This window comes from Camellia sinensis, unplaced genomic scaffold, assembly GCF_055761805.1.
Source record: "Camellia sinensis isolate YWXY unplaced genomic scaffold, ASM5576180v1 Unanchor11, whole genome shotgun sequence".
Lineage (NCBI taxonomy): Eukaryota > Viridiplantae > Streptophyta > Magnoliopsida > Ericales > Theaceae > Camellia > Camellia sinensis.
In genome coordinates, this window is record NW_028128989.1 from 8,186,735 (window position 1) to 8,197,284 (window position 10,550).

A 10,550-nucleotide genomic window follows, 5' to 3' on the forward strand; every position below is an offset into this window, starting at 1 on the left:
TCATCTAGCCGACCTGAAAGCAGTCTTGACATCCTTAAAACATATCGGCTCTAACTCAATGCAGCGAAGTGTGCATTTGGAGTAGGATCTGGTAAGTTTTCAGGATACCTGGTAACTAGAAGGGGCATTGAGGCCAACCCAGATCAGATCAAGGCCATCCTGGAATTGAAGAGCCAACGTCGGCAAAACAGGTACAAATGTTGACCGGAAGGGCCGCAGCCCTAAATAGGTTTATCAGCAGAAGTTCAAACAAGTGCAAACCTTTCTTCAACCTAGTGAAGAAAGCCACAGATTTTTTATGGACAGAAGAATGCGAGGTCGCCCTGGCCGACCTGAAAAAGTATTTGACCACAGCTCCAGTTCTTTCAAATCCAGAACTTGAGGAGGAGCTGTTCCTATACTTAGCAATTTCAGAACACGCAGTAAGCGCAGTAGTAATCCGAGACGAAAAAGGGGAGCAAAGGGCTATTTACTATGTAAGCAAAACCCCGGCCGATGCAGAAACAAGGTATCTACCCTTAGAGAAATTGGCACTGGCTTTAGTAATGGCTTCAAAGAAGCTGGACCATTACTTCCAGGCCCATAAAATTGTGGTGTTAGCTGAACACCCCTTGAAGTCCTTGCTGTAATAAGGAGACCTGACAGGAAGAATAGCCAGATAGGCAGTGACCTTGGGACAGTATGACTTGGAGTACAAACCCCAAAACAGCAATCAAAGGCCAAGTTTTGGCCGACTTTGTGGCCGAGTTCACACCAGAATCCATCGTACATCGGGCTCTGTTGAGCCGAGGTGAACAATGTCCAAACAAGCAAGGAGAGACCCAGCCAAATACAACAGAACAAAGGAAAAAGGACAAACTCAGACCTTGCAGCATTTACATCGGCGACTCCTTTCGACTGTTTGTCGATGGGAGCTCAAACCGGCAAGGAGCGGGGGCAGGAGTAGTACTGGTATCTCTAGATGGAGAAGTATTGGAACAGTTCATTCGATTGGGGTTCAAGGCCTCAAACTAAAGAGAATGAATATACTTTGTATTGAATCGATACAATTGTTACAGGAAGAAGTTATATTTATACACTTCAATGACTCTTAACCATAACTACCTAACCTTGAATCTAACTACTAAACCATAGTTAACACTGGACAGTTAATCTATAACAAACTAACAACCTATAACAAAATAACAACCTATACAGCTGGATATTACGCATGTGTGACTTATGCTATAGATGGAACTGTTGTAGCTTGCTCTGTATCTATTGCAGGTTTTGCAGATTGTTGTGACTTATCATACCCCTGCAAGCTCAAGGGACTGGGAAGGACATTGAGTTTGAGTTGAAGATATTAAAACCGAGCAACGGATAGAGGTTTAGTAAAAACATCAGCAACTTGATCTAAAGTGGGAACATGACAGATATGAAGCTTTTTGGATGCAATCCTTTCGCGAACAAATTGATAATCCACCTCAATGTGTTTAGTACGAGCATGAAACACAGGATTGTTACTCATAGCTATGGCAGTTAAGTTGTCACACCATAGGGTAGGCACAAGAACAGAAATATGAAGGTCAGCACGCAACATTCCAATCCAACTAAGTTCAGTTGAGGTTTGTGCTAAAGCTCTATATTCAGCCTCCGAAGATGATCTAGACACAGTTGGTTGCTTCTTTGCAGACCAAGAGATAAGATTAGGGCCAAGATAGACACAGTAACCAGTGGTGGACCTGTGATCAAGGACATTACCTGCCCAATCTGAATCTGAATATGCATTGAGAAGAAGAGGGCCAGAAGTAGAATGAAGGCCATAAGATAAGGTGCCTTTAAGATACCTTAGTAATCTTTTGACTAAGGTAAAATGGCTAGTCAGAGGAGAGTGCATGAATTGACAAAGATGATTAACAACAAAGGCTAAATCTGGTCTAGTAAGAGTAAGATATTGCAGGACTCCAACCAAACTGCGGTACAAAGCTGGCTAAGAAAAGAGAAAATCTTCTGCTGCAGTAAGAGCACTAGAAGAAGACTTAGTAGCCATAGGAGAAGAGTAAGATTTGCAGTCACTCATACCAGCCTTGGCCAATAAATCTGAGGCATATTTTTGCTGAGAAAGCACATAACCAAAAGCATTTTTTATGACAGATATACCCAAGAAGTAATTAACAAAGCCAAGCTCCTTCATGGAAAAGGTTGTATGCATATGTGTAATGAGAGAGGTAATATAGAGAGGATCACTTCCTGTGAGAAGAATGTCATCTACATAGATGAGAAGAATGGTAATAGCAGTAGAAGTTTTCTTAATAAAAAGAGAAGAGTCACAATGGCTTTGAACAAACTGATGAGTGAGAATAAAATTTGAGAAGGTAGAGAACCAAGCTCTAGGAGCTTGCTTTAAACCATAGAGAGCCTTGTGTAACTTGCAAACAAGCTGAGATTGATTTGGTTGAACAAAGCCTTGAGGCTGAACCATATAAACTTCTTCTTCAAGAACACCATGGAGAAATGCATTAGATATGTCGAGCTGCTTGATGGGCCAATCAAAATGTAAAGCCAGGCATAATAGAATTCTAATAGTAGGTTGTTTAGCCACAGGACTAAAAGTCTCATGATAGTCCACCCCTTCAGTTTGAAGAAAGCCCTTGGCAACTAACCTTGCCTTATATCTGGCTATAGAACCATCTGAATTTTTCTTGATTCTATAAACCCATTTGCAGCCTATTGCTTGTTTGCCAGGTGGAAGATCAACTAAAGACCAAGTACCTTGTTTTTGTAATGCTTGAAATTCTTCAAGCATAGTAGTTTGCCAAACAGAAGAATAAGATGCTTGCTGAAAAGTTTGTGGTTCAGACTGAGGAGAGAAAGAAGAAAGACAAGCCGTATGAGAAGAGGTTGATTTGGATCTGGTAATCATGGGGTGAGTATTAGAAGAAATAGAGGAAAGATCAATAGAGATTTTGGAAATAGCAATCTGATCAGAAGGGACAGTAGATAGAAGAGGAACAGAATTGGAAGATACTGGTACTAGTTGAGCTCCTGAGTGAGTAACAGTAGGAGAAGAGGAAATAGTGTGAGCTGCTGGAATTGGGTGAGCTGCTGGAGTAGTTGCAGCTGCTGGAACTGCAGGAATTGGTTAAGCTGTTGGAGTAGTTGCAGCTGCTGGAACTGCTGGAATTGTGTGAGTATGTGCAGTGTGAGATGAAGAGAAAGATGAAGACCAGAAAAACTGCTGGAGAAAGGCAGCAGTGGCAGAGGAAGACAGTTTGGAAGAAGTCTGAAAAGGAAAGAAAGACTCATCAAACACCACATGTTTGGAGATATAGACTTTTCCTGTGATAGGATCAAGACACCTATAACCTTTGATGGAAGGTTGATAACCAAGAAAGGCACAAGGAAGAGATCTAGGTTGAAGTTTATTAGTGGTGTATGGTTTGAGCCAAGGATAGCATCTACAGCCAAAGGATCTCAAGAGCATATAATCAGGTTTATGTTTGAATAAGACCTCATAGGGAGTAAGATTTTTAAGCTTGAGAGTAGGATGTCTATTAATCAAATAGACAGCTGTTGCAAGAGCATCAAACCAGTAAATCAAAGGTAGAGAAGAATGATGCATGAGGGTAATAGTAGTTTCAATGAGGTGCCTATGTTTCCTTTCAGCTACACCATTTTGTGAAGGTGTATGTGGACAAGTTTGTTGGTGATCAATGCCTTTACTTTTAAGAAAATTTTGAAATGGTGTACTAAGATATTCCCCTCCATTATCACTGCGAAGAATCTGAAGTTTAGTTTGAAATTGAGTCTCAACAAATGATTTAAATTCAAGAAATTTAGTGAAAACTTCACTCTTATAATGCAAAGGAAAAAGCCAAGTAAATTTGCTAAAGTCATCAATGAAAAGCACATAGTACTTAAAACCTGAAACAGAGGAAGCAAAAGGGCCCCAAACATCTGTATGGATAAGAGCTAAAGGTTTATTTACAGTGGAATTAGACAAATGAAAAGGCATCCTATGGCTCTTTGAAACACAACAATGCTCACACAAACTAGAGCCTTTATTAGACAAAACCTTAGAACCTAGATTATTATGAGAAAGAACATGATGAAGCTTCTTAGAGGAAGGATGACCAAGTCTGAAATGCCAATTAGGTGTTACTGCAAGTGATGAAGAGCAAGAAAAACAAGCTTGAGAAGAGATAGATGCAGCAGATGTAAATGCAGCAGGAGAGGATGCACCAGAAGGAGAGGCACTGAATGAATAAAGGCCATTTGTGTAGCTTCCTTTATACAAGATTTTTTGAGTAATCTTGTCCTGATTAACAAAAGAGCGTTCATCAAAAGTGATAGTGCAGTGATTATCTCTGGCTAACTGATGAACAGAGAGCAAATTGGATGAAAGTGTAGGCACATGAAGTAGCTTGGTAAGATGAAAAGGAAAAGAAGGAGTAGGAAGAAGACCTGTTCCAGTGTGAGCAATGATATATGTAGAACCATCACCAACTGCAACTTGATCTTGACCATAATATGGCTGAGGGAAAGAGAGCTGACTTAGATCAGGTGTCATGTGACTAGTGGCTCCGGAGTCAAGAAACCAGTGCTCAGGCTGTGACTGATTTGAGGATGATGCAACATAGGCTTTGGACTGAGGCTCTGTAGAAGCAGACTACTGAAAAGCTGTGTTTAACCTGTACCAGCAGTCTAGAGCAGTGTGATTAGTCTTTCCACAGATTTGACAGATTGTATTTAAAGAATTAGTATTGGCAGCAGCAGCTTGATGAGTGTAAGGGTAGCTATAACTGGATCTGCCAGCTTGAGGACTGTAAGCATAGTTGAATATGCCTCTTGAAGACTGTGAGCCTTTCATCTGTCCTCTAGACCTACCTCCATCTCTGCCTCTGTAAGAACAACCTCTGCCTCTATAATAGCCTTTAGTACTGCCTTGATTAGAATAATTTCCTCTGTGTGTCGTATAAGCAATGGAGCTTGGAAGATCTGAGGCATGTGCATGCTTAAGCGAGGACTCCACATGAATAGACTCTGAACAGAGTAAAGAACACAACGGATCTAGAGAAATATGATCTGATCTTGTGCGGATAGCAGTTTTTGTAGCATTATATTCCTCAGGCAATCCATTTAAAATCAACAGAACTAAATCTTCATCATCAATAGGAGATGATGCAAGAGCAAGCTGATCAGATAATACCTTGAATTGATTCAGGTATTCTTCCATTGTTGTCCCTTTCTTAAAAATCTTACTCAACTTGATCTTCAACTAATGTATGTGAGATCTGGACAGTGAAGTAAATCGTTTGGCAAGAATAGTCCAAACTTCATGACTGGTTTGACATTGAATAACAGTAGTGAAAATGGATGAAGACAAAGTTGCAGTAATGCAACTTAACAGATGAGCATCAATAATGGTTCATAGTTCATGATTCGGATTAGGAATTGCAAGATTATTAGAATCTAGAATCATTGCAGGAGGACATACCTCTGATCCATCTACATAGCCAAAAAGTTTTGTGGCTTTCAAGATGTTCTGCAACTGATTCTTCTAAATTATGTAATTGGATGAATCAAGCTTGGTAGAAACAAAAGAGCTCAGATTAGAAATCAATAATGTGAGATTCGAAGGTAAGGCTGATGAAGTAATTGCAGATGTTGTTGCAGGTGGTGCAGGTGTGATGTTTGAAGAAGCCATAGCTGAAGCTTTGAAGCTTTCTTGCTCGTAAGAGCCTAGTGCTTTGATACCATAAAGAGAATGAATATACTTTGTATTGAATCGATACAATTGTTACAGGAAGAAGTTATATTTATACACTTCAATGACTCTTAACCATAACTACCTAACCTTGAATCTAACTACTAAACCATAGTTAACACTAGACAGTTAATCTATAACAAACTAACAACCTATAACAAAATAGCAACCTATACAGCTGGATATTACACATGTGTGACTTATGCTATAGATGGAACTGTTGTAGCTTGCTCTGTATCTGTTGCAGGTTTTGCAGATTGTTGTGACTTATCACAAACAATGAAGCAGAGTATGAAGTATTAATTGCAGGACTAAAGCTGGCGGTAGCAGCAGAAGCAGATGAAGTGATAGTCTTCTGTGACTCTCAGCTCATAGTCAACCAGACAACGGGTGAATTTGCAGCCCAAGATGAAAGGATGTCAGCCTACGCAAAGGAAGTCAACAGGTTAGTAGCTTTGTTTCAGAATTGTCGACTATATCAGGTTAGCCGAGATGACAACAGTCACGCCGATGCATTAGCCAATCTAGCCAGTGCAATACAACCTAGAAAAGCAAGGACGATAATGATCGAATACTTGTCGGGCCCGAGCATCGAACCACTGACCATAGAGTATGAAGCAATGTGTGTGGACATGGGATCAAGCTGGATGGATGCAATTATTGCATTCCTGAAAGAAGGAAAGCTGTCAGACGACCACAAGGATGCACACAAGATCAGATTAAAGTCGGCAAGATTCAGTCTAACAGCAGAAGGACATCTCTATAGAAGATCTTTCACTGGATCCCTTTTAAGGTGTGTACACCCATCACAAGTTGAAGATTTTTTATATGAAATACATGAAGGAATCTGTGGAAGCCACACCGGGGGCAGATCACTAGCCCATAGGGCCATTACCCAGGGGTATTGGTGGCCCTACATGCAAAAGGACGCAGAAGCCTAAGTCAAGAAGTGTGAAAAATGCCAAAGGTTTGCACCACTGATACACCAGCCAGCAGCAGACCTGAATCTAGTATCCAATCCTTGGTCGTTTGCCCAATGGAGCATGGATCTCGTTGGGCAACTACCCCAAGCAACTGGACAAAGGAAGTACTTGCTGGTAGTAACAGATTACTTCACCAAGTGGATAGAAGCTGAGCCCCTAGCCAAAATCCGAGATGTAGACGTGAAGAACTTCTTATGGAGGAACATCATCACCAGATTTGGGATTCCAAGAACAATAGTTGCTGACAATGGAACACAATTTGACAACAAGCTAATCAAGAACTTCTGTGCAAAGTTCAAGATCAAGAACTACTTTTCAACCCCAAGCTTTCCTCAAAGCAATGGACAAGCAGAAGCATCCAACAAAGTTATCCTAGATGGGATAAAGAAGATGCTGCAAGTAGCAAAAGGAAAGTAGGTGGATGAACTACCAAGTGTGCTCTGGGCATATCGGACTACGTCGAGAATATCAACAGGGGAATCCCCTTTTGCCATGGCTTATGGCACAGAAGCTGTTATTCCACTGGAGGTTGGCATCCCTGGGATCAGAACCTAGGGAGTAGAGAACGGGACTAATGACGTACCCTTAGCCCGAGATCTGGACTTGCTCAAAAAAAGAAGGGAGAGAGCTGCAATTCAGCTCGCAGCCTACCAGCAGCAGCTTGCCAGAGCTTATAATAAAAGAGTCAATCCAAAGGAGTTCCAAGTCGGCAACCTAGTCTTGAGAAAAGTCGTCGGCAACAAGAAGGATCCCAAGGAGGGCAAACTTGGCCCAAACTGGGAAGGACCCTACAGAATCACTTCGGTACTGGGCAATAGGGCATATCGACTTGAAGATAGTGAGGGCAAAGAGTTGCCAAGACCCTGGAACACTTGTAATCTAAAGTTTTTCTATCATTAGATTTTCCTTGTTGTTTGCTGACGCAATTGTGGGAGCCGAATAAATAGAAGAGTCGGAAGATGCGTACCCCAGAAATCAGATATTATTCGGCTCCATATTGCGTGACTAGGATGCCGAATACGTTAGGAAGGCCAAATAGCCGGAGATCAGTAACTCTGAATAAATAAAAGAGGAATGGGATAAAAGTAGGCTCAGGCCCTGAGGTCCAAAAAGCAAGTATAAATACAAGAACCACAGATTTAGAAAGGTATGTAAGAATCACTTCACTTAACTTAGTAAACAAGCTATCTTGAGTGTCTGAACTGACTTGTCCGTCGGAGTGCTAATTCTGGCACCCCCGACCAGAGTGTTTGTATCTTTTCAGGTGACTAGCTGAGGATCGCTAGCGTCTCTCAGGATTTAAAGAGTATTTCCAAACCACTTCTCCACAATTGGCACCGTCTGTGGGAATACTCAAATACATCCATGGCAGGCGTGACTGAAGATCCTCCGATAGCCACTGACGAGACCGCACAGAGAGATGACCTCACTCCAGTAAACTCGCTTGGATTAAAAACCACACAGCAAGACTTGCCTTGGACCTCTGCTCATCTTCAAACCCAACGGAAAAGACAATACAAGCGACCATGGCACAAGATAGGCAAACCAAACAAAGGTTGGACAACATCATCGCTGAGAACGAACGCCTTCGTAGTGATCTAGCCTCAGAAATAGCAAAATCCAAACAAACAGTGCGCCAGGTTTCTGAGCAACCCCCGAGGGCAGATGATCGACGATCTCGAGCCCGACAGCAAGAAACTGAAGGCCGCTATGCCTCAACAAATCATCTTGAGGAGTTGGCAAAGGACGAACGTCTCCAACAATGCGTCCGGAGGAGTGCGATCAAAACATCTGCCCTTCCGAAGGATACATTTCCGTTTGACGCCGTTCACATGATATACAGCCTGCCAGCAGCCCCGGCCGTGCATGCGATCCAAACACATCCAGGCCCCCAACAGCAACTCACGCCAGCAAAACGGCTCCGAGAAACACCAAGTATCACCTTTGACGACTCTGATTTGATCGGCTTAACACTCCCTCACATCGATCCATTGGTTGTTGAGCTACACGTAAACTGGTTCACCGTCGAACGCGTTCTTATCGACCAGGGCAGTACTTCGGAGGTTATGTATTATAAAACCTTCATCAAACTCAGATTCAATGAGTCAGACTTGACTCCGGCTCCTTATCCACTATTCGGCTTCAATGCCAATCCAGAGTACCCATTGGGAAAGATCAGCTTACCCGTTCGAGCAGGTTCCAGAACGGTGGATGTGCAATTCTTGGTCGTCAGGCTGCCATCGCCATACAATCTCATCATGGGGTGATCGTGGTTGCATACCTTGCAGGCCGTTCCAAGCACCTATCATCAACTGCTACGTTTCCCAATAGAACACAGCATTGAACAAATCTGCGGCTTCTAAAAATTGGTACAAGCATGTTATCTCCTTGCCGCCAAAATGCCAAAGGAACTGCAAGTAAACTCCATTGAGGTGCCGAATCGGGAAATCCTTGATGACGTTGGGCGGCATCCAAATGAGAAGGCCACGGAAGGTTTAGACCGAGTTGACATCAATGGAAGCCCAGAAAAGTTCTTCATGGTCGGTGCTTCTCTGAATCAGGCCGACATGCAGCAGCTGATCTCTTTCTTGCTCAACAACCTCGACGTCTTTGCATGGACTCCGTACGAAATGTCGGGAATAGACCCGTCAGTTTCACTGCACTATCTGAATGTCGATCCTAAATGTAAGCCGATCATTCAAAAAGGTCGACGGTCAGCCGCGAAGCACACTGCCACCGTTGTTGAGGAGGTAGACAGACTGCTTGACGCCAGGGCAATTAGAGAAGTCACTTACCCTACGTGGCTCTCCAATACAGTTGTGGTGAAGAAAAAAAATGGGACTTGGCGAGTGTGCGTCGATTTCACGAATCTGAACAAAGCTTGCCCCAAAGACTATTTTCCTCTACCCAGAATTGACCAGCTTGTCGATGCGACGGCACGCCATCAACGCATGAGCTTCCTCGATGCTTACAGAGGCTACCATCAAATCACCATGCATCCAGATGACCAGGACAAAACTGCATTCCTCACCCCAAGAGGAACCTACTGCTACAAAGTTATGCCTTTTGGGCTGAAGAATGCAGGGGCAACCTACCAAAGACTGGTCACCGCCATGTTCAAAGAGTAACTCGGCCACATTATGGAAGTATACATTGACGATATGGTGGTCAAGTCCAAAAAAGAACAGAATCATATAGCCGATCTAGAAAAGACATTCAGCATCTTACGCAAATACAGAATGAAACTGAACGCTTCCAAGTGTGCGTTCAAAATCAGCTCTGGCAAATTCCCGCGTTACATCGTCAATCACCGAGGAATCGAAGCCAACCCGAGGCAAGTCACAGCAATCTTGGAACTCGGCTCTCCCCATTCAGTAAAAGAAGTCCAAAAGTTGATGGGGATGGCCGCTGCACTCAACAGGTTCATCAAGCGGTCTACAGATCACTGCCGACAATTCTTTCAGACACTACGGCAGGGTAAGGCTTTTGAATGGTTCACCGAATGCGAAACTGCTTTCAACGGACTCAAGACCTACCTCCGCTCAGTACCTCTCTTGACAACACCCATCGCTGGTGACCCGCTCATTCTATATCTGGCAGTTTCCAATAGGGCCGTCAGCGCCGTACTGCTAAAAGAGGAGGAGGGGAAGCAACGGCCAATGTATTATGTGAGCAAGGCAATGGTTGACGCCGAAACACGCTACCTTCCACTGGAAAAACTCATGTAAGCCCTAGTCATGGTGGCAAGAAAACTAATGCATTACTTCCAGGGACATAGCATTGGGGTGCTAACAGATTAATCCCTCCGTTCAGTACTA